Genomic DNA, 20,006 nt, shown 5'->3' with positions numbered 1-20,006 from the left:
TGTTGACCTAAATTTGTTAGTCCAATGTTTGCCTTTGCCACACTTCCTGCATAATCTAGAAGGGAGGGGTGTTTTGTTGGAATTATTTCTTGAATAAGCATTATTTCTAGGAATGCTCTGTTTACAGTCCCTTTTTAGGTGATCTTGTTTACCTCAATTGAAACTTTTGACATTAATATTTTTCTTCAAACCTCTGGAAATCACCTCTCCTATCCAAGCATCATCATGGTCATAAGATTCAGTATTGACTGTATCTCAGATCCATCCCTCCAATAATTGTAATTTTCCTTGGTTATGACAAAAGGTAAATTAGACATGAAACTTTATACTCACAAATATAGGATGGATGATAAAATATTTTCTTTAATTTTGCCACATACAAATAGACTAGGTATTATAATTCTTGCTTGATAACTGTTCTATTATATGTAATTTTATTGTGCTAAAGTTAAAACCTTCCTTCTTAATTAGACAGAAAAGGGGAAGTGCTAGGGATATCTTTCTGTACTCTGTGGATATGTGTTGCTCTGTTTGGTTGATAAGTAAAGGTGCATTGGCCTATGGCAGGGCAGGATAGGGTTATTCAGTACATTCAAACTGAAGAGGAGATGAAGAAAGGTGAAGTTGGAAGAGATGCAAGCCCGCTGCCACTGAAGGAGCAACAAGATGCCAGTAGACCCGTCACACCACAGCCATGTGGCAACAAATAGATTAATAGGAATAGGTTAATTTAAGATGAAAGAGATGGCTAGCAAGAAGTTGATGCCTTAGGCCATACAGTTTGTAATTAATATAAGCCCCTGAGTGATTATTTTATAAGCATTTGCGGGACCTTGGGTTAGAGAGATTTGTCCTGACTGCAGGGCTGGGCATTTCTGGAGAAACTGTCAGGTACATTCATCAGTTAAAATAAAAACTCTTAGGGGAAATTTTAAGTACAAAGAAAATAAAAATTATACAGGAGATTAGTTTTACATTGTTTCACTAGAAATGATTCTATAATACTCTATTGTAAATAATCTCAAGATTATCTTATTTTTACATGTAACTGACTTTCTATGTAATAATTAATGCTAGAAGAAAATGTAATTTATTTGACTGTGCATATCAGCCATGATTTCCCAATCCTACTCATATGTCAATTTTGTCTTCCTTTCAATAATATATGATTTTCATTACTTTAATTTTATTGTCTTATAATATTAGAAAGTTCATGCCTTTAGGTTTGTTTCTTAATCTAACTTTGAAAGTTTCAGTAATTCCTTTAGATTCTATTCCTTTTATGGTCAAATTTCCCATATCTTAATTTACTAAGCAGGACTTCATTAAGAATTGCTTTGTTTCTTTGCAAAGAATTAAACACTGTCTATGTTGTCTTCCCATTGATAAATCCTGTTATCTATCTTCACAACACGTCTCAATGGCTTTCACTTCATTAATTTTAAGAGACTTTGAAATCTTGTTTCGATCTTCTGAAGGTTTCTCAGCTCTGTGCTTTCTCAAAATTTCATATCAATTCAGGATTACTGTTTCTATTTTGTAGGAATTCCCCTTTCCTACTGAAATAAATTGCTTTGTATCCTTAGATCACAGAAATCTCTCTTTCCCTGTCTGCTATCTTCCCAGGTCTGAATGTGAACATGAAAGCCATGAGTCAGTGTTCACATACCATGTAGGTATTCTTGTCTTCTCAATCTGCTGTTGCTGTTTACATGCACATTGGTCCATGCATAATTCATTTTGCAAGAACACAAAACTCCACATATTATACAGTTGATTCTTTTGTGAAATTTTTGCTTATTTTCCTTCTCTCAAAACATAAAATTTGCTGTCTTACGTGGATATATCTGTACATGTTGAAACAGTCTTGTATACCTCATCTTTGGGGGTTTCTGCAACTCAATTTAATTTCTCTTATTTTCACTAGTTCACATTCCCTTCAGGAATTAGAATAACGCCTCCTGGTGCCCTTTTTTCAAAAGCACTTGTGGCCATTTCTTTTTTGTTGTTGTTTCTTTGTTTCTCATTTTTGAAATGGTGGGCTCATTATATAGCTGATGCGCATCAGAAACTCCCTAGGCAGACCAGATTAGAGGCAAGTAACAGAGTTAAACATTCCTCCGCAGGCGAAGGGGTGAGATTAAAGTGGTGCCAGCGACCATGCTCCACTAGGTTTGGGGGTTTGGTTTAATTTGATTTGATGTGTGTGGGTGCTCCAGCTGCATGTATGTCTGTGCCTAATGAACGAATTCGTGAAAAAAAGGGACCGTGGTGGGCGGGTTGGAGGAAGTTCGTAACCGGAAGCAGGTACTTGGGCGGGGCCAGGAGCACCCGCTCCGAGCATCCAGGCTGAAAGGACAGGGTTTGCCACCCGTTCCCCGTTGGACTCCCCGAGCTGCGTGGTCCACACCTGGGTGCGGAGGACCCGGCGAGTATTCGGCGGGTATTCGGGGACCTGAAATCTCCCCGGAGCCGCGGTCGCCGCGGGGGTGGGGCTGGGGAGGGACGGCCTGGGCAAGTCACCAGTCAGCAGCGCAGTGGCGGGAACCGCAGCCCGGCGGCCCTGGAACCTCCCCGGTCAGAGGAGCTGCGGGGCTGGGACACGGGAGGGGAGGGACCGGGGAGGGGAGGGACCGGGGGGTGCTCGCCGGGGCTGCCCGGGAGCACTCCGTTAGCTCCCGCTGGCTTGCTCTTGGTGGGGGCGGCGGAGGCGCCGGCCGCTTACGTCATCTCTGCGGCCTGGTGCGGCCGTGTCCACGCACTATAAGCTGGGTGCTTCCCTGCGGACCGCGAACGGCTTTCAAGTGTTTGTCCGTCACAGCTCCCCCCTCGCTTGTTCTCTGTCTGTCTGTCTGCTTCTCTCACGTCCTCGGGCGGAGACCGACTTTCGCTCTCCCCTCTTGCACTAGGCCTGTTGCATGTGGCGCGTTCTCTTAGCAGCCCACCCTGGCCGGCCGCCAGAGGTACACGGTTTTCAGCCTCTTTATCCTTAACAGTCACAGACTTCAGTATTATGTTGTTGATTTTTTCCCATTGTCGGGAAGTTTGAGATCAGGTGAATCTTACCATAATATTTTTCACTATATTACGGTTGCCACACGATTCTGTCATAAAATAATTCTTAAAATAACCTAGTAGAGCATTGTCTTGTTTGCAAACAGGGTTCTATTCACTTTTATGGCAGTGCCAAGGCTCCTAGAATTTAAATGCATCCATGCTTTCTAACTCCCCTGTTTTACCACTTGCCTATTCAAGACATAAGGCCTTTGCCCCTGAGTCTAGACATCCTCAGAGAGCTTTGTATATAATAATGACATGAGGAACCAGTGCAGATATGATTAAACAGAAAATATATTTAATGGAGTGCCACAGATATGGGTGTAAACATTTAGCAAACCTTTTACTTCCTAACTTCCTATTAATTTTTCTTCTGAGATATGTGCAGTCTAGGATTTAAATACAGCATTCAGCAATGTGTCTTCATATACCGTATTCTCATGTTACATCTTCTGTCCAGGGAAGCTCAGTATGAGTGCTGTGAGATTATATTAGGACACAGTAATTTATAATTAGCACACTCATTATAGATTGAATCAAAATTTTAGAAAGAATCATTTGAATAATTGTGAGTACTCACCTGTATCAGAAAAATGTCTCATTGGTTGAAGAAAAGCACTCTACCCATGCACACATGGCCAAACTGTCCTTTTTTTTATTCCTGAATTTGTTGACATTTAGTGCTGTGACTATGTACTTCTTGTAGGAAAGGGAATGCCTAGACCCTGCTCACAGGGACTTTGGTAGAGATATGTTGGAGAAGGCCTCTGGATTCTGAGGGTGAGAATAGTTTTCGTGCAGTTGCTCTTGATCTCCTCAGGTTCCTGAGAAAACTCCTCTGCATGAATGTGAGCTGTGTATGAATGAGTCTCACATCTCAGAGAGTAAAGTGAAATCCTCAGAGAGAGAGAGAGACACTTTTCTTTTTTTTTTTTTTTTTTTTTTTTTTTTTGGTTTTTTGAGACAGGGTTTCTCTGTGTACTTTGCGCTTTCTGGAATCACTTGGTAGCCAGGCTGGCCTCGAACTCACAGAGATCCGCCTGGCTCTGCTTCCCGAGTGCTGGGATTAAAGGCGTGCGCCACCACCGCCCGGCTGACACTTTTCTTGATATGTTCTTTCTCTGACATGTTTATCTTATTGGCAGTTGTTAGCATCTTTTATTTTTGTTCCATGAAAAGGTTTAGGTGATTTCTGAAGAATCTCTTTCTCCTGTGCAGGGCCCACATTGCTCAGTGAGTCCTGCTCACTTGTGAATCAGAACAAAGAACCCTGGATGGTGAAGAGAGAGGAGACAGTAGCAAAGGATCAAGGTATGCTAGAGGGACTGAGGAAGGGGTGAAGGGATTGGAAAGTGTTCAAGTGACAGTAGAAACAGGACAAGAAATTGGTTTTGCCACATTCTATTTCATTATAAGTGATCCTAGAGAATTCTGCTGAGGAAAAAAAAAAATCTCAGGATTATCCTATTGTAAGTGTTTGAATTATTAATAATTACTAGTACTCAAAGGCAAATATAATTTTTTTGACTTTGCATGGGAATGATGCTGCCTGTTTTTCATTCACATCACTGGTTGTGGTTTTAAACCAATATTACGTGGTTTCATTACTACAATTTATTATACTAGAGTATTCAGTTAGAATCATAGAATCCTCTTGGTTTGTCCTGTACACAGAGTTTTTGGAGCATCCTATAGTTTCTTCAAGTTCTGTGTCTTTTAGGGGTACTTTCTCTATTTCCTAAAATAATACCTATAGGATTTTGATAAGATTTGCTTCAAATTTCTGTAAGTATCAAACTCCATCTCCATTGTCTTTTCTCTCGTGTTCCCTGTTGTGTGCCTTCAACACTCCATAGCTTGGATGGCTACTGCAATTTTATATATTTTGAAATTGCCTCTGTGTTGATCTTTCTCTCATAATTTTTTTTTCCTTTCCTCCTCAACTTGATTTTTGGTCATGGTATTTCTTTCTTTTTTTAAAAAGATTTATTTATTTATTATGTATATAGAAGAGGGCGCCAGATCTCATTACAGATGGTTGTGAGCTACCATGTGGTTGCTGGGAATTGAACTCAGGACCTCTGGAAGAGCAGCCGGTGCTCTTAACCTCTGAGCCATCTTTCCAGCCCCCCATAATTTTTTTTAGTTGGTTTTTCGAGAAAACCAATTAAACTGGCCTCAAACTCACAGAGATCTGCCTGGCTCTGCCTCCGGAGTGCTTGGTGCACCACCACTGCCCAGCTCTCTCATAATTTTTGAAGTCAGTGATTTTTCACAGTTTTATAGACTTCAGGAAGATTTTATACATATATATGAATTCCTGTCGTATCTTGGTACAAATTACTTAGAATCTTTCTAGAACATAAACATCTTCTGCAGTAAGCAGTTGTTGTTCTTAGTATTTGATGAGTTACGAATTTCTGAAATAACTGTTGTCCATGGAAAACAAAGTTTCTTAGACCCAGGCTGAAAGTAACACCTGCCTATGATGTGATTAGAAACAGTAAAAGGCAGTTTGAATATCTGTGCATGTAGGAGAATGTCATTAGTCGATTCCCTCCTAGAGTCTGTGACCTTCACTGTCACTGGATTTTGGCCAGGTTACCTGTGCCATGCATTTATTTATTTCCTTCTGTGGAGCTGGCTTCAGATGAAACCAGAAGGCCTCTGTTACCCACAAAATGGGCATTTTTTTTAACCTGGCTGATTGGGATTATAGCACACAGGATCTAAATCTGGGTATGGCCATTGGTATCTCTGATACAATAACACACACGCACACACACACACACACACACACACACACACACACACACACACCCTACCCTGCATATCAGTTTTTGACACTATGAATGCTAGTACTATGGAGTCCAAGATATTTTTAGACACTCTGCATAGACTGCTGACTTAATATCTTCTTGTTGATATGTTAAAAAAAAAAAGTAATGTATGTGGATTACGCAGCTTATGAAGAGGTCTTAACTTTCTCATGAGTATTTCTACTTTTAAATTTCACATTTCTGTTTCTTATTCAAGAGGTCCTCTTTCTTTATTACTGTCCTATATTATCACCTTTAAGATTTTCTGTGTCCTTGAACTGTGTACCCACTGATGCAATGTTTTGAGTGTGGTAGATATCCTTCTCTGTTCTGATTAGGGCAAAATGATTCCCCTGTCCTTTTGTACGTTTAAGATTGTATCTCTTATTGTCTTAAATATGCTGAAGTATATTCCCATTGTTCTTACATCCTTCAAACCTTTTATACTGAGCAAATATGATGTTTTGTCACAGTCCTTCCTTGGATATGTTGACATGATCATCTGTCTTTTCTCATTGAGTCTACATATTTGGTGATTTACATTGATCAATTCATAGGTGTTGAAACATTCATGCATTCCTGGCATTAAATCAGCCCGCATTCCATTTCCATATAATTTAGAGACAATTTGTGTGTCTATGTTGACTCTGTGATTTTTTTTTTTTTTTTTTTTTTTTGCATATATTTGTTTTGGCTCATCTGCTTTGGGCATATGGTATCACCTGCTTTGAGTGTTGAGGTAAAGCTGGATTTGTATGATGACATTCTAGCATTCCTTTTCTTTGTGTTTTATGAAAAGTTCTTCTTGTGGTATTATTATAAGGTTTTTCTAAAGGAAAAGAGAGCTGTGTGCTGAATCCATCTAGTCCCCAGAAACTGTTAGCAGAAATTCTGACTGCTTCTGTCTCAACACTGCTTAATGCCTTTTCTGGTTTTAGAACTGAGAAGGTTGAATTGTTCACTTATTTTTAGGAGGTCATGCTTTTCTTCTTCAATTCCAATTTCTTGGTATGTGACCATCCACAGTCTTCTGTAAGTAACTCTGATGTCATTGGGATACATTAGAAAATCCTTTTTTTGTTTCTAGTTCTATTGCTTGGGAATTCATCCTTTTAGTTTGATTTAGGTGAAAAATGCTTCATCAGTGCATTTGTCAATTCTCAGAAATGAGTCTATTTCCTCGACTCATATTGTCTGATCTCTGAATTTCTATACAACCTTTCTAATATATTTCTATATACGGTTTTAGATTGACTTGTTCTTATGCCTGTAAGTTCTCAGTCACATAATTTTGGGAAAATGTCTTTTACAACCAGCACCTATTGCTGCCAAAACTTTTCAGTGTATCTTTGTTATCCCACTTCTCTGTCACTGTTTTTCATGAACTGACACTCACCCTGACACTCTGTCGTTAGTCCATTAATTCTGTCTCACTGTTCATTGATTTAAGTCTCCACAATAACTAATTAAGGAACCATAAACTAAGTGCTAGAGAGGTGGCTCAGCAGTTAAGAGCACTTGTTGCTCTTGTAGTTTCCAGATTCAGTACCATGTATGTGCATGTTGACTTAAATCAGTTTCCAAATGATCTATTGGCCTCTTACGGCCACTCCAGGCACTTCGTGCACAAGGTGAACAGACCTTTTACCCCCAGAAAAATACTCATGTACATAAAATTAAAATTAATATTAAAGAGAAATAATAGATGATCTAGATTTATTACAAAAAGATTCAAGATAACAGGATGGGAAAGAACATGGAGGTGACACTGCTAATGTGAGAGTAAGTGTATAGCCTGGATATGTGATTTCAGATGGTCAGACTGAAGAAATGATGTCAAGTCAGTAATACGTGTTGTTTTAAATGTTTTGGAAGTTTCATTGATCAAATTAACTCCCTATCGCTCAGCTCTAATTGCCAATTCCCATAATGTTTCCTCACATCTCCATATTCATATTTTTTAAAAAAGTACTGAGTCCTGGCAGTCTTGGCTGTATGAGCATGAGCCACATCTCTGAAGACAACTGACTCTACCTCTTCCAAGGCCAAGTGTTGCCTGTAATATCTCAGGTAGTGATGTGATGATCCCTTTCACCCCTGCTGGGATTTGAGCTTTGTTAATTCTATGCAGGTCTTTTGCATCCAGGTACAACTTCCATGGAATCAGTTCTGCAATGACATTCATGTGACAGATATGGGAACCAGATCAACTGTGTCTGTGTTGTAATTTCCTAATAACCCTGAGAGCCTTGATGACGTGAACAAACAGTTCGTATCACAGCAGCAGGGATCCATGGGTAGCCTGGGGAAATTCACCATTTAGCTAGGCAGTGGTGGTAACCACAGCAGACCTCCAGACAACTTTGGACCTTCCTCAGTCAGAGGGGCTCCAATGCTTGGAAATAGGTAGAAACAGGAACAATGTTGTGATCAGATCTCTGCTGCTGGTCATTAAACCATGGAGTATGATATTGGCTATGGTTATCGTAATCCTGTCAGTAAATTTTAGATCATGTGAACTTATTCTGATGTTTTCATTAATATGATGAATGCTAGGATATTTATAGAAGCGTGATCGGGTAGTGAATTTGCATTATATGCTGTCTGCAAACATGTTTCTCTTTGTTATTGTGGTAGTTACAAAGCTGCAATTTAAATTCATTCATTCTTTCTAACTCTCCTGTTTTACCATTTGCCTGTTCAAGAGAGTGGCTTTTCCTCATGACATCCAGACATTCCCAGAGAGGTTTTTAGATATTAGTCACATAAGGTAGCACGGCAGATTTTATTGAATCATGAAGTATATTTTAGAAAGCTTTATTGCTATGGTTGTAAACATTAACATTTACCGAACAAACTGTTTTCTCCAGTTAATTTTCCGGCTGAGACTTATGCAGACTAGGATGTAAATACATCATTCAGAAACGTGTTTTCACATATGTGGTGCTCAATATTCCAGCCTAGAGTGTGGAAAAGTACAGTATGCATGCAAACCGTGAGAGGATATCAGACTACACTGTTTTTACAGTTATAAGATTTAGTATAGGTTAGGAAAGACTTAGAAAGCATCTGTTAAATAATTCTTGTCACTCAATTGTGTGAGAAAAATTGACTCTAATTGTGTTTTGTTTCATTGTTTCAGGAAAGCACTCGTCCTGTAACAAATGACCAAATTGGTCTGGTGTTGCTTGGGTTTAGCTTTATTTTCTTGAATAACGATATCACTCTGTTGCTATGTTGGGCTCAGATCTTACCATGTACACCAGTGTCTTCCCTCAAGGGAATCTGCCTGCCTCTGAGTGCTGGGATTAACACAGTGCAGGAACACAGATGCCTCAAGTACACTTCTTTTGTTTTACATTTCTTTATTTGTTTGCTGTAAGTGGAGTTTTTCTGTCCCACCTGCCAGCTCCCAAACAACCACTCAGAGAGTCTTACTATTAATTATAAATTCTTGGCCAATAGCTCAGGCTTCCTACCAAGTAGCTCTTACATTGTAAATTAACCCATATTTCATATTTTTGCTCTGCCATGTGGCAGTACCTTAATTAGCATGGAATGTTCATCTCCTGTTCACTCTGTGTCTAGTTCAAGACTTCTCTTATTCTGTCCTTCATTCCAGTATTCCTCTGCCCTGAAAACCCTGCATAGCTATTGGCCAATCAGCTCTTTACTGACAATGAGAACAACACATTTTTTTTTTAAAGATTTATTTATTTATTATGTATACAGTGTTCCCACTACATGCATGCCTGCAGGCCAGAAGAGGGCGCCAGATCTCATTAAGGATGGGTGTGAGCCACCATGTAGTTGCTGGGAACTGAACTCAAGACCTCTGGAAGAGCAGCCAGTGCTCTTAACCTCTGAGCCATCCCTTCAGCCCTGAGAACAACACATCTTAACAGTGTACAGAGGGATTAATCCACAACATTTTTCCCTTATTGTCTAATTAAAAGGTCAGGTTTTAACTTTAACATAGTAAAATCATATACAACAAAACAGTCATCAAGTAAGAATTATAATTATAACATCCAGTCCATTTGTATTTGGCAAAATTAGAGAAAATACTCTATTATCTATCTTATCTTTGTGAGTTTAAAGTTTTATGCCTAGTTTACCTTTTATCACACCTAAGGAAAACTTTGTCTAATTATTTAGTCTTTAACTCCAACAAAGACCCCAGAAGTGTGAAGTGTTACCTAATGAAAGGAACATCTAGCTGCCTGGACAGTCATCCAGAGTTCTGTAACATTGGGATATCCGTCTTTACATCCGTCTTTGGCCTATGGGCCTACTATCTCTGACACATATTTTTGTAAAGCAGGGAATTTTCAAGGACTGTCCTGCTTTGTTATCGAGGACTATGGGGGTCCAGCCCCTGGATAGTTCCCTCCCAGGTTCTGGAAAGAATCTTCAACCAGCTGATAATTAATCTTTGAAGAAAAGAAATGAATCTATGTGCATGAAGTTCCTTAGTCCATACACTTGATTATTTTGTCAGTTCTCCCTCTACAAGGTTATACTCGGTTCTCAGTTTTAGCTCTTTCTTGCCCAATTTCTCTTTACATTTATCTATTGTCCCCTCCAGGTTCTATCTCAATTCCTTCATCTAGTTCTGCCCCTTCTAGGTTCTCATCTATCTAGTTCTTTCCCATATTAGCTCCTCTCCCATCTCCTTCTCTCTCATCTTGTTCTTCCTCATCTCATTCTTCCCCATCTGGCTCTTCCTCATCTTTCTTCTCATTCCTCTAGTACTCTCTTCTAGCAGCCTTCAATCTAGTCCTTCCCCATCTCAGTTTGTTCCTCTCAAGTCCTTACCCATCTAGTTCTTCCATTCTCTTTTCTCCCCCCTGTGCCTTGGAAGTACTGGTATATGCACTTACAAGCAGTAAATGGCTGTGCAAAGCTGGGCTTCCAGGGTCAAGCAGGGGTGATAGAATCACATTGAGAGGCAATAACCATTAATTATCATTTGCAACACCATGACCAATGGGGAAATGAATTAACTAAAAGCTAAATTCAGGTAATATCTAAGAAGAGAGATCTTATGTGCTCAACTATAGTCTTAAACGTGATTGGTAGAAAATGTTAAGAATCTATAAGTTGCTAGGTCAATGGGAGAAAATAAAACTGTCTTCTTTTTTCCTGTGGCTCCTATCTGTCCAAGCTATCTGTCGTTTTTTCTGCAGGGTGGGGGAAATTGTGCTCAGTCACTAGGCAACCTGTGTACAGCTAGATGCCTCTGGTGATAGTTAAAGGGAGATCTGGAACTAGAGGTGAGATTTGGGAAAGAAGGAAGTAAAGCTTAATTGGCACATCCACCAGTCCTTCTCAAACAGGTAACCTGGATGCTTAAGTCTGTTCTTAGAGAGTACAGAGGTATCTCTGATAAGGTACTTTCCTCCATCTGGGGATGGACCTGGCTGGATGCTGCCAATGATGATAATTACAGGGAGGCTTGAACTGGGGTTCTGGCTGAGCATAGCTGTCAGCACAGAAAGTCATCTAACTATTCCTAGAAGTGGTTAGGTAAGGAGTTAAAAGTCTATAAAGTTAGTAAGGCTGTAAGAAAGGAGGGGTCGAACTAAATTGTATAAAGCTATTACTTAAGGTCCACCTGACCTAGGTGGTGTCTCTTTGTGGAATTTACCTTAAATCAGGAGAGTTTCACATCGACTGTTGTTACTGCTAGTCCTTGAAAGTTGCTAAGGGAGATCTCTGATACCAGAGAACGCCTTTCCTGAGGCTGTTCTCCAAATACCTGGAATGTGTAAGTCCAGAGAGTGATCAGTCCACACTGTTAGCCCTTCTTAGGGAAAAGTCAGTTGGGAAAACTATGAAGGCACACATGATTTTCATAATAGAATACAGCTGATATAGAACAAGCCAAATAGTACCAAAAGCTCCTTGGAATTTGACTTCCTCTGGAGGAATTCCTTGATCCCTCCAGGTAGTGACTTTGCCATAACCAGCTGAGTTCTTATGATATATTCCTGTGGCCCACAGCAGTTCTCATTTTTTCGTTTAGTTAAAAAAAAGTTTTCATTCTCTCTAGGACAGTGAATATGTAGATAAACTTAAATTTGCAGATGATTAAAAATGATAAGTCATGACTAATTAATATTGATACTTAATATTGTACCAATACTATATATTTATAATCAATAGTCTATATAGATGGCAGGCTGAGGATTAGTATAACCATCTAATAGGTATAGTTATACATAGTTAGAATATCTCTGTCTTAGAAAGGGAGCAGAGGAGTAACATTAAGAAAAATTTATCAATAGCCAGTATGACATAATATGGTCAAAAGTGTCTGAATACTGCTATTGTGACTTATCAAAAAGAAATGGTTAGTTTGGAACATTAACTGTATCTATTAATCTTTGGATAGTGGTATTAATTTGGTTAACCTGTATTTTAAGGAGGCATAGTTAAAGAGTTACCTGAGTCATGAACACCTGTGGGACCAAGGCTGCAGCTGAAGCTACCTAATTTAAATTTGTAATCAATCCAATATTAGTCTATTAGCTATGAGAAAACAGTAATTACCTGTGTCAAGGACTACCTAACAAGACTTACATACAGAACAATTGTCATAAGTACATGAGGAGAATATCTGATAGTACATACATTTCAGGATCATGGGCAGAAATTATACAATCGATAATAGAATGTTTTTTAAGGGTAGTCCAGCCCCTGGGCTGGAGAGTTCAGTTCAGGAAAAAAAAAAAGGGTATATGACAAAGGGGGCTGTAGAAGTTATCTGTGGTTACTTCCTGCTGATAGGGGGCGAAGCTGGTGTTCTTGAGGACTGGAATACAGTGGAAACCCAGGAAGTGCAGGCTGTTTCAGGCTCTGTGAGACATGCAGTGTAGCAGAATTTTCTGTCTCGTGGGCTGGAGGGAATGATGCAGGACAGGGCCGGACAGCACATCAGTGTGGGCTAGAGGGTGGGATGCAGACCTTCAGCTAGACAGCATGTCTGTGGTCCAGAGGATGAAAACCTGTAATTCTTTAAATGGTTAGAATTTCTGCTGGAAACAAATATATGTATTAATAATAGAACATGCAACTGAGGAGTTTTAAAGATGAGTTTAAAGAGGAAACTTTTTCTCTTAGGCGTACCTATGGAATATTAAATGCATGGTTAGCAGATGAGAGGAGGGGATACCAGGCCATGGAAAGGGAAGGCTCCTCCCCCACCCAGAGGAGAAAAAGAAATTTTGTAAGTGGGAGATAAGAACTGTAGGTAGGTTGCATTCCTCCCAGTCCTTCTTGGTTTGTGAGCGTTGGCAAATTTTGATCTCCTGAAGCTTGTAAGAACCTTCTTAATGGACAAAAATCTTAGACATGTTAGCAATATAACAGTAGTAAATTTTGTCAGAGCAAAATTATGAATCCTTGGAGTCTCAACAAAACATCGGGATAGCCAGAGAATTAAATCTGAAATATGTCATTTGTATATATCTCAAGTCTTATTTATCTTTTGACAAAAATTAATAAAATACATTTACAACAGAATTATTAGTTCTAATCATATTTCTATAAGTTTTGATATCATCATCAGAAAGATCTGGAATTGTGTCAGTTTTTTCATAAAGTCAAAGCTCAATATTAAGAACCTAGAGGTAAATAATAGCCTGTAGTCAGACTGTCAGCTGGGAGTGAGCGCCTTTGTCCTGTAGCGGTCTAGTCATATGGTGTTACTAGGCAATCCAGGATACATAAAGGCGGGTCATGTCCTGTGAAGACATGTATCCTCTTCCTGACATTATGAAAACATCAAAACCTTTTTAAATACCAGTGAGAAGATCATAGAGGCTTAGGTGTAACTTTGTGGCTTGTCCTGGGGGTAATATGGAATACCTGTAGTGGGAGATAGGAAAAATTAAGCTTCATAAATGCAAAAATGAGCTGCATAAACACAATACCCTAAACAAAAGTAGGAACTTACAGACAATATAACAGAAGTATCTTTAAATTTGCATTAATAAACTAAAATTCCTACCAGTGTAAAATATTTTAAGATTAATAGTTGTTTAATGGGTTAAAGTAGATTCAGTAATCTTTTTTGAATCACAGCACTTCTATATCATATCCCACCTTTTTCTTTTAGAAAGAGATTTTTTTAATTTAACTTCTTTGCTTAGCTTTTTTTCTGAATATGACTAATAACTACTTGTAACCAACCCCCTTAAATGATAATAAACATTCATATCCCTTCTTTTTGGAATGTAGGCATTGTTCTTAGAAGACTTAATGCATTTTGGCAGTGTTGGTATCTTTGGGGGAACCTTGAGTAGTTTAAGAGAGATGGATGATTAGATCAGGTGGAAGGAAGAGGCATCTGTTGAGACAGACTCTAAAATTTGGAAACAAATATGGGTGGTCGAAGCCAATAGAAACAGATGATCTGTACACACCCTGAGAAAGACAAATCAGCAACTCATTCAGTTTGAAATGATGATACTTGGCATGGCTGAAGGTAAGTATGGCAACTTCTACCAATGCTACTTGAAGAGAGAGAGCTTTGGAAGGGACTAGTGTTTGGAGACCCTTGTATGTTAAAGGGTGAGCTAGGGAGTGAGGAGGGAAGATAGTAATAAGAGACTGAAAGTTAACTTCTTTGATTTGTGTTAAAGAAATTCATCTGCAGCCAGGGGTATATTATTGTATATGAATACATGAAGGTATAGTTTGAAACCCATACTAAACAAGCATTTTAATCCTTTCTTTTGTAAACTGACCCTCGTGACCTGAAAACCCGGAGATAAATTCTGCTCTCTGGACATCAAAACAGCCATATTGAATAATAGCATTAGTGGTGGTGTCTTGCAACTGACAGTGGCAAAGAAAACAAACATAAACAAACCAGTAAATATAATACAGAACACTCACAAACTCAAAGACAACCAGTCAGAAATAAAACATGCAGTGGCCACCATTATACATTCAACTGGGCCTGACTGATTTTCATCTCGGCTCCCATGTTTGTAAGGAAACTTATAGATACATCAGAAAACAGACCCATCCACATACAGAAAACAGATAGATGAAACATTCCAAACAGCCAGAATTGGGCAGGCAGATCGTGTTTCATCTTATCCCCTGGATGAGAGTGAAAGGATATTGTAATTGCATGAGAGGGGGATAATGTTTGTCTCTAAAGGGTTTTCGGATGTCCCATACTTAGGAATCTGCCTGGGATGCCAGTACGGGAAAAGGTATGTTAGGTTGTCTGGTTTGGTGGAAGAGGAGGAGGATATCTGGCAAGCCTGGGATCAAGAAGATGGGGTGGAAAAGAAATAGAGTTTGCTACTTTAGTTAAGTGGTTCTGTGGTGGTATTGTGTTCCCCAAAATATTGTGTACTCTAATAAATTTATCTGGGGTCAGAGAACAGACAGCCACTAGATACAAAGGCTAGAAAATGGTGGCACTCAACCTTTAATCCTAGCATTCCAGAGATAGAAATCCCTCTGGATCTCTGTGAGTTCAAGGCCACATTGGAAATAGCCAAGCATGGTGACACACACCTTTAATCCCAGAAAGCCAGCCTTTAATCCCAGGGAGTGGTGGTAGAAAGCAGAAAGATAGATAAGGCATGAGGACCAGAAACTAGAAGCATTTTGGCTGGTTAAGCATGTGGCTGGTTAAGCTTCAGGCTTTCGAGCAAGAATTCAGCTGAGACCCATTCCGGATGAGGACTCAGAGGCCTCCAGTCTGAAGAGACAAGACCAGCTGAGGATCCGGCGAGGTGAGATAGCTGTGGCTTGTTCTGTCTCTCTGATCTACCAGCATTGACCCTGATAACTGGCCTCGGGTTTGATTTTATTAATAAGAACTTTTAAGATTCCTGCTACATGGTTCCTTCCGAGCTAGGGGATAGAACAGGTTGGTACCACTGGAAAGCAGTGGGTATGGGGAATACCCCAAATATACTGCTGGTAAGGCTATTCCTCTCTTCTAGCAATAGAGAAAAGATGAAAGATGGGTCCCAAAAACTGTCAGGACCAAAAGTTTGGCCCTGAAGGAAGGAGATGATTTTCACTGATGCTGTGGTGACTAGCTGAGACTCCCTGTTGGTGATAACACTGATTGGGTCAAGGGAGCCAGGGACCCCTCAGTCATCCATGGCCAGATTTACAAGGTCAGCTGGAGGGTAATCTGAGCATAAAGGACATGAGGACACTCATAAGACCGCTGGCCCATGTGGTCTATATTGTGTATCAAATAAAGCTTGCCTGAGGATCAGAGGATGGATCAAGTCCCTAGATTAAACATAGAAGCCAGGCAGTGGTAGCACGTACCTTTAATCTTAGCACTGAGGAGGCAGATGTCTGTCTGGATCTCTGTGAGTTTAAAGCCACCTTGGACTACAAGAAAATGATTCAATCTAGAAGAGAAACAGAGCCAGGCAGGGGTGGCATACTTCTTTAATCCCAGTACTTGAGAGTCACATTCCTTTAATCCCAGCACTAGGAAGGTTGAGATAGGAAATGAAATACCTGGGCGATGAAAAGCATATGAGTGAGGAGACAGGACCCAGAGGCCTTATTGGCTGAGAAGGCCTTTTGGCTTAGGAGCTCTTTTGGGAAGAAGCCTTTTTGGCTGAGGACTCAGAGGCATTCAGTCAGAGGATTTGTAGAGACAGGATCTCGCCTTCCATTTGGCCTGAAGATTCGGTAGTGGTGAGAAGTTTTTCTATTGGCTTGTTTCTTTAGCTCTCTGGTCTTTCATCATTTACCCCAGTATCTAGCTCCAGGTTTTCTTATTATAAGACCATTTAAAATTCGAACAACATCTGGTACCCAATGTTGGGGTCTAGATATTGCATGAATCCTAGTTGCTCTTAATAACCTCCAAAAAAGGGAGAACTGTGGCCATTTAGGCAAGGTAGGGGGAGCAAAAGGTGCCCATGGTAGTCAGGGAGGACTAATAGTTGCCAGTGGGCTGAAAGTTAGTGTCAGAAAGGGTTGATTTGGGCAGCCTCTCACTGAGGAGGGAGAAAGGGAGACCAAATAGACCAGAGAGGTAAAGAAGGACTGTGAGTTGAGGCCAATAATGATTGCCCTGGCTCTGCCTTCTGAGTGCTGAGATTAAAGGCGTGGGCCCCTGCCACCTGGCGGCGAACTTGCTTCATTTTGTTCTACAGCTTTCAAGTGTGTTCTGTGTTGCTAGTATGAAATTTCTCCAATTTCTTCATTACTGTGAACTTCCTTCTTAGCACCAATTATATTGTGTTCCATAAGTTTGAGTATGTTGTATATTCATTTTCTTTGAATTCTAGGAAGTCTTCAATACCATTATTTCTGCCCTTATCCTGTAATCATTTAGAACAGTTGTTCAATTTCTATAAGTTGATAGGTTTTCTGTAGTTGTATAATCTTGTATCTCTTGGGACTTGCTTTGTGACCAAGAATATGACCAATTTTAGATAATGTTCCATGAGGCGCTGAGATGAAGGTATATTCTTTTGTGTTTGGTTGAAATGTTCTGTAGGTATCTGTTAGGTTTATTTGGTTTGTAACATCTATTAGCCCAGTATTTCTCTGTTTAAATTTATCTGGAGGAGCTGTCCTTTACTTGAGAGAGGGATGTTGAAATCTCCTCGGTCAATGTGTCTGAGTCAGTGTGTGGTTTAAGATTTAGTAGTGTTTCTTTTACAAATGTTGTCTTTGTGTTTGGAGCAAAGATGTTAAGAATTGAAAAATCATCTTGGGCCTGGCGGTGGTGGTGCACACCTTTAATCCCAGCACTAGGGAGGCATAGCCAGGCGGATCTCTGTGAGTTTGAGGCCAGTCTGGTCTACAGAGTGAGATCCATAACAGGCACCAAAATTATACAGAGAAACCCTGTCGTGAAAAACCAAAAAGAAAAAATCATCTTGGATTTTTTTCTTTATTGAGTATGAAGTGTCTTTCCCAGTATTGTTTGATGAATTTTGGTTTGAAGTCGATTATGTAAAGAGTTGGGCATGGTGCCACAGGCCTTTAATCCCAGTAGTCGGTTGGCAGAGGCAGGTAGATCTCTGAGTTCAAGGCCAGCCTGGTCTATAAAGTGAGTTCCATGACAGCCAGGACTGTTACATGGAAAAATCCTGTCTCATTTAAAAAAAAAAAAAAAAAAGAAGTCTATGTTGTAAGATACTAGAATGGCTACAGCAGCTTGTTTTTAGGTCCATTTCTTTGGAATATCTTTTTCATACATTTTACCCTGAGATAATTTTTATCTTTGATGGTGAGGTATGTTTCTTGTATGCAGTAGAAAGAGGGATTCTGTTTTTGCATCCATTTTTTTTAGTCTATGGATCTTTATTTGGGAATTGAGTCTATTTGTATAAGGGGATATTAATGACCAACATTTATTAATTCCTGTCTTTTTTATTGGGGAATTGAGTGTATTGATATTGAGAGATATTGTTGTTTATTTGGTTGTTGTACATCTGTTTTTGTCTCTGTTTGTGTACTCTCCTTTTGGTGTTGCTGGTATGATATTTATTTCCTGTGTTTCTCTGGGTGAAGGTAAACTCCTTGGGGCTGGATTTATGCATAGATACTGTTGAAATTTGACTTTATTATGGAATATCTTGAGTTCTTCATTGACGGTGATTGAAAGTTTTAGTGGGTATAGTAGTCTGACCTGGAACCTCTGGTCTCTTACAGTCTGCAGGACATCTGTGCAGGCCCGCCCTTCTAGCTTTTAGAGTCTCCATTGAGAAGTCAAGTGTAATTCTAATTGGTCTGCCTTTACATGTTTCTTGGCCTTTTTCCCTTGTAGTGTTTAGTAGTCTTTCTTCATTTCATATACTTAGTATTTTGATTATTATATGGTGACGGCCTTTTTTTTTTTTTTTTTTGTTCAAATCTATTTAGTGTTCTGAAAACTTCTTGTCCCTTAATAGGCATGTCCTTATTTAGGTTAGGAAAACTTTATTCTTTGATTCTGTTGAAAATAGTTTCTGAGCTTTTGTGCTTGGATTCTTCTTCAATTCCTGTTATTCTTCAGGTTGGTCTTTTCATAGTGTCCCAGAATTCCTGCAAGTTTTGTGTCAGAAATGTTTTAGAGTTAGCATTTTCTATGACGAATATATCTATATCTTCTATCATATCTTCAGTGCCTGAGATTCTTTCTTCCATCTCATATTCTGTTGTTACTTGTGACTCTAGTTCCTCTTCATTTACTAGATATTTCATTTCCATAATTCTCTCACTTTGTGGGGGTTTTGTTTGTTTGTTTGTTTTCAATGCTTCTATTTTCATTTACAGGTCTTGAACAGTTTCATTTCTTTCCTTCAACTGTTTGCTTTTTTCTTTTCTTTAAGTGATTGATTTCATTTTTTTTTTTATCTTTTCCTCAGTTTTCTTAAGAGTTTTATTCATTTTCTGTTTAAGGGGCTCTACCATATTCACATGGTTGGTTTTTAGGTCATTTTCTTGTGCTTCATCACTGCTGGATTATTCAGGGCTTGTTATGGTAGGATAGCTGGGCTCTGGTGATGACACATTGCCTTGGCTGTTGTTGATTGTGTTCTACTGGCATCTAGGTATCTGGCTTTGGGGTAATTATAGTTCTAGGTGCAGGTTTCTGAGTTTGCATCGGAAGAGGGGTGCTGTGTTCTTTGTTTTATGTTTCCTCTCTGGCGTTCTGGCTGAAGTGTCTTGAGGTTGAGTAAAGGGTCTTCCACTCAAGTTGACTGATGGAATTCTGATGGCTGGTATCGTTTCTGGTGGAGCAGTCGTTTTTCTACCCATGTTGGGGTCTGGAATCATTGTGACTAGTGTGGCATTTGGTACAGCCATTTGAATTCCATTGTAGTTGGCAACCAGGATAATGTGAAGGGGAGATGTAGGGTGATTGGAAGTAGGTGGGTTGGGGACTGAGTGGGGACACACCATAGGCAGGTAGCCTACCTGTAGTTCTCATGGCTAGCATGTCCTCTGGTCATGCACAGGGTTGTCATGGCCAGCATAGTCTCTTGTAGAGCAGCAGGCTTTCAGAGTAGTTGTTTGACTGTTTTTTGTCTTTTGTCTTTTTTTTTTTTTTTCATACCTAGCATTGTGGAACATTGTTTTTTGTTTTGTTTTTTCAAGACAGAGTTTCTCAGTGTAGCCTTGGCTGTCCTG

The 20,006-nt window shown here is 39.6% G+C and overlaps 1 protein-coding gene across 1 annotated transcript in view; it reads left to right on the top strand.

Moving 5' to 3' along the window:
• Nucleotides 1-20,006, top strand: part of LOC114683972 (zinc finger protein 420-like) — a 593,185-nt gene that overhangs the window by 558,358 nt on the left and 14,821 nt on the right. The window contains exon 6 of the mRNA XM_037202605.1: nucleotides 4,276-4,368. The gene's annotated coding sequence lies outside the window, so the exon portion shown is untranslated. The remainder of the gene's footprint in view (nucleotides 1-4,275; nucleotides 4,369-20,006) is intronic.

Source organism: Peromyscus leucopus, chromosome 1, assembly GCF_004664715.2.
Source record: "Peromyscus leucopus breed LL Stock chromosome 1, UCI_PerLeu_2.1, whole genome shotgun sequence".
In the NCBI taxonomy this organism is placed as follows: domain Eukaryota; kingdom Metazoa; phylum Chordata; class Mammalia; order Rodentia; family Cricetidae; genus Peromyscus; species Peromyscus leucopus.
Note: the sequence above shows the minus strand (reverse complement) of the source record. Positions and strands in the feature narration are given on the sequence as shown.